The sequence below is a fragment of the Panthera tigris genome, chromosome E1 (genome assembly GCF_018350195.1).
Source record: "Panthera tigris isolate Pti1 chromosome E1, P.tigris_Pti1_mat1.1, whole genome shotgun sequence".
NCBI classification, from domain to species: domain Eukaryota; kingdom Metazoa; phylum Chordata; class Mammalia; order Carnivora; family Felidae; genus Panthera; species Panthera tigris.
In genome coordinates this window covers 10,861,390-10,865,859 of record NC_056673.1, presented here as the reverse complement: position 1 = coordinate 10,865,859, position 4,470 = coordinate 10,861,390, and the positions used below count along the sequence as shown (strand labels likewise).

General features: G+C 46.3%; 1 protein-coding gene across 1 annotated transcript in view; it reads left to right on the top strand.

The window, feature by feature from the left end:
- SLC5A10 (solute carrier family 5 member 10) overlaps nt 1–4,470 on the top strand; it is a 57,942-nt gene that overhangs the window by 41,341 nt on the left and 12,131 nt on the right. The gene's annotated exons all lie outside the window — the stretch shown is intronic.

Below are 4,470 nucleotides of genomic sequence, written 5' to 3'. Positions count from 1 at the left end.
AGGCGGCGGGCTGGTGACTAATGCCGCCCCGCCCACCCCACCTGCGGTCACGTGCCGCTCTGGGGGGCGGGGCCGGAAGCTGATTCACCCACCCCCCATCCCCCCCACCAATCCCTGAGAGACACCGACTTCGGGTGGTTGCGCTCCCCGTTTCCTCCGCTGCCTCCAGCCCCAGGTGGCCGAGTTCTGGAAAGCTCAGGGACCAAAGTCCAAGAAGTCTTGGAACTATGCAGCCCAGAGAGGGAAAGTGTTCTTACTGAGAACACACAGCAAATCAACAACTTTGCACCGCTCCAGCGCACCGCTCCTCCCCCTGCCCCCGGGGTGGGAGGACCTGTTCGTACCCTTGGTCCAACCCTACCAGTGCCTTGTTTCCCGGGTGGGACGGGAAGTCCGTGCAGATACGCAGCTGTCCAGTTGTGGAAGTAGAGTTAGGGTACTGGGCTGGGAGCCCCCAGCGGAGGGATGGGGCACGGTCTGACCCAAACTCAGGAAGGAGCCTTTACAGAGCCACGTGTGGACAGAGCAGATAGATAGCCAGTTCTTAGTCCCTGAGCCCGGCTCCCTGCTGGGAGGGGTACCTACCCAGGACTGGTCCTGCATGATGAGCAGCGCCCACCCGCACCCTGGCGTGGGGAGGGCCAGAGAGGGCTGCTGGTGGGCTGGAGTCAGGCCCAACTATCTGCTCGGTGTCCTGGGGCTTGGGACCCTGGTTGGGGGGTGGGGGTGTGGGGACCAAATCTAACAGCAGGCTGCAAGGGCAGGGACAACAGAGCCTATTAAACCTGGATCTGGACAGGGCTGTGGCATGCTTGGGTGGGGATGGGGGCCCTGAGGACACTGGTCTGTGTTGCTGAGGGCTGGCTGGTGGCATCTCTAGGCCTCCCCCGTTCCAGAACCCCCCACCATCTATCCACCTGGGTCTGTCGCCCGGAGCAGTGTCTGCTCTCTCCAGGCCCAGCACCCCTGTGGTCCCCATCACTGACCCCTCAGGCCTCATGTCCTGTACTCCCTGCCGTGAAACCCCCACCCCAGCCACAGGGGCTTCACACTGTGTCTGGATGGCCCCAGAAGCCAGGCCCCTGCCTCTCCCTGAGCAGAGCCCCACAGGTGCCCCTAGCTCCTCCCAGGTAGGCACACATACACCCACATCCTCCCTACCAGACTCAGTCAGAAGGGAGAGGCAGACAGTCCCAGTGAGCAAGCACTGCCTTGGGAGTCCTGAAGCCTGATTTATGTCACTGCCACTGAGGGCCCAGATCAAGAGTCTCTCTGGGCATCGGCCTCTCTTTTTGTTCTTATGACTGCACAGGGGCCTGGACGCTCATGAAGGGAGCCCTGACTCTCAGGGCTGAAAGGCACGTAGCCCTCCAACCTCTACAGTTACCTGTCCATAGTTACAGATGCACAGGAAGTTGTTAAGACAAAAAGACAAAACACAAACCAACCAACCACCAACAGAGAGGTTGCGTGCAGCCTTCACCCTGTTTCTGCCCGTGGTATCATCTTGTAGAACTATCGTACAATAATGCGGTAGCCAGAAAGTTGACATCGGTGCATTCCAGAACTTGTTCAGATTTCACCAGTTTACACGTGTTCGTGTGTGTGTGTGCGTGTGTGTGCGTGCGTGCACGCTCATGCACACACGCAACCTTACCACCTGTGTAGATTTGGGTGGCCACCCCTGCAATTGGGATGCAGAACCCTTCTGTCATCACCAAGACCTCCCTCTTGCCAGCCATACCCACATCTCCATCCCTAACCCCTGTCAGCCACTGGTCTGTTCTCCATGTCTACAATTTTGTTATTTCAAGAACGTTATATAAATGGAAAACACAGCATTTAACCTTTAGGGATTAGCTTTTTCTTCCACCCAGCATAATTCTCTGGTGAATCATCCAGATCATCGTGTATATCAGTAGCTTGTTCATTTCTGTGGCTGACAAGTATCCCATGGCCTGGATGCACCAGAGCTCGCTTAACAGTCTCTCCTGTTGAAGGACACTGGGTTGTTTCCAGTTTTTGGTTATTACGAGTAAAGCTGCCATGAACATTCATATACATATTATACATATTCATTTGTGTAGGTACTGTATTATGTCTATTTTCCTGCCAACAACATCTGCGTGATCTAATTTATCCACATCCGTGATGGCATTTTATGTTGTCACAATTTTTTTATTTTTTCCATGCTTGTAAGTGTGTAATAATCTCTTATTATGGTGTTAATTTGCGTTTTCCTAATGACTAATGATATGCAACATATTTTCATATGCTTATTTGCCACTGTATGTTCTCTTGGGTGAAATGTCTGTTCATGTGTTTTGCCCATTTTCTAATTGGATTGTTTGACTTTTGAGAGCTTTTTATATATTCCAAATACAAGGTCTTTGTCAGGTATATAATCCACATATATTTTCTGCTGGTCTGTAACTTTTTCTGTTTTTTCTTCTTTTTTAAGGTATAGAATATAATATTATTAACTATAATCACTACGCTGTACGTTAGATCCTCTGAATTTATTCATCTTATAATTGGAAGTTTGTACCCTCTGACTAACATCTCACCTCTTCCTCCCACCCCACCCCACCCTCCGCCCTTGGTAACCATCATTCTACTCTCTTTTTCTATGAGTTTGACTTTTTTAGATTCCACTTGTGAGATCGGACAGTATTTGACTTTCTCTGTCTGACTTACTTCACTTAGCATAATGCCCTCAAAGTCCACCAACGTTGTCACAAATGGTAGGATTTTCTTTCTCAGGGCTGAATAGTATTCCATTATATATATGTATATATACGTGTGTGTGTGTGTGTGTGTGTGTGTGTGTACATATACATATACCACATCTTTACCCATTCATGTGTTGATGGACCCTTTAGGTTGTTTCCATGTCTTGGCTACTGTAACTATGCTTCAATGAACATGGAGTGCAGATATCTCTTCAACATAGTGACTTCATTTCCTTAAGATACATGCCCGGGGTGCCTGGGTGGCTCAGTCAGTTAAGCATCTGACTCTTGATTTAGGCTCAGGTCATGATCTCACACTTTGTGAGATCAAGCCCCGAGTCAATGGAGCCTGCTTGGGATTCCCTCTCCCTCTCTCTGCTCCTCCCCCACTTGCTTGCACCCCTGTGTGTGCTCTCTCTCTCTCTCTCTCAAAAAAAAAAAAAAAAAAAAGATAGGTATACTCAGATGTGGCATTGCTGGATCATATGGTAGTTCTATTTTTATTTTTTTAAGATTTTATTTTTAAGTAATCTCTACACCAAATATGAGGCTCAAACTCACAATCCAGAGACCAAGAGTCCCATGCTCTACAGACTGAGCTAGCCAGACACTCTTCTATTCTTAATTCCTTGAGAAACCTCCATACTGTTTTCTTGTTTTCCTTAGTTGCTGCACTGACTTATGTTCTTATTGGTAGTACACACACACACACACACACACACACACACACACACACACAACGGGTTCCCTTTTCTCTACATCTTTGCCAACACGTTATCTCTTGTCTTTTTGATGATAGCCATTCTAATAGGGGTGAGGTGATATTTCATTGTGGTTTTGATTTGCATATCCCTGATGACTAGTGATATTGAGCATTTTTTTTTTCAGGTACCCATTGACCATTTGTATGTCTCCTTTGGAAAAATGTCTACTCAGATCTTCTGCCCATTTTTTATTATTATTTTAAAAAATTTGTTTTCAAAAAATTTTTAATATTCATTTTTGATAGAGACAGAGCATGAGCAGGGGCGGGGAAGAATCTGAAGCAGGCTCCAGGCTCTGTGCTCACAGAGCCCGATGTGGGGCTCAAACCCACGAACTGAGAGATCATGACCTGAGCTGAAGTCGGACACTTAACTGACTGAGGCACCCCTGCCCATTTTTTAATTGGATCGTGTTGTTATTGTTTTTTGTTTTGTTTGCTATTGAGTTGTATGAGTTCTTTATATATTTTGGCTATTAACCCCTTATCAGATATATGGTTTGCAAATATTTCTTCCCAATCCATAGGTTGCCTTTTCATTTTGTGGATGGTTTCCTTTGCTGTGCAGAGGCTTTTAAATCTGATATTGTCTCATTTGGGGGCATTTTTTTGTTTTGTTTTGTCTTTTTGAAGATCTTTGCTTTCAGTGTCAAATAAAAAAAAAATCATTGCCATGATCAATGTCAAAGAGCTTACTCCCACCCCCCCCTCCATGTTTTCTTCTAGGAATTTTACATTCAAATCCTTAGTCCATTTTGAGTTGGTTTTGTGTATGTTATGAGATAGCAGTCCAGTTTAATTCATGTGCATGTAGCTGTCCCGTTTTTCCAACACTATTTATTGAAGAGACTATCCTTTCCCCATTGTATATTCTTGGCTCTTTTGTCATAAATTGATTGAATATATATAGAGAGAGAGACCATACATACACATATATATAGTCTCTGTTGTGTTATATTGATCTATGTGTCTGTT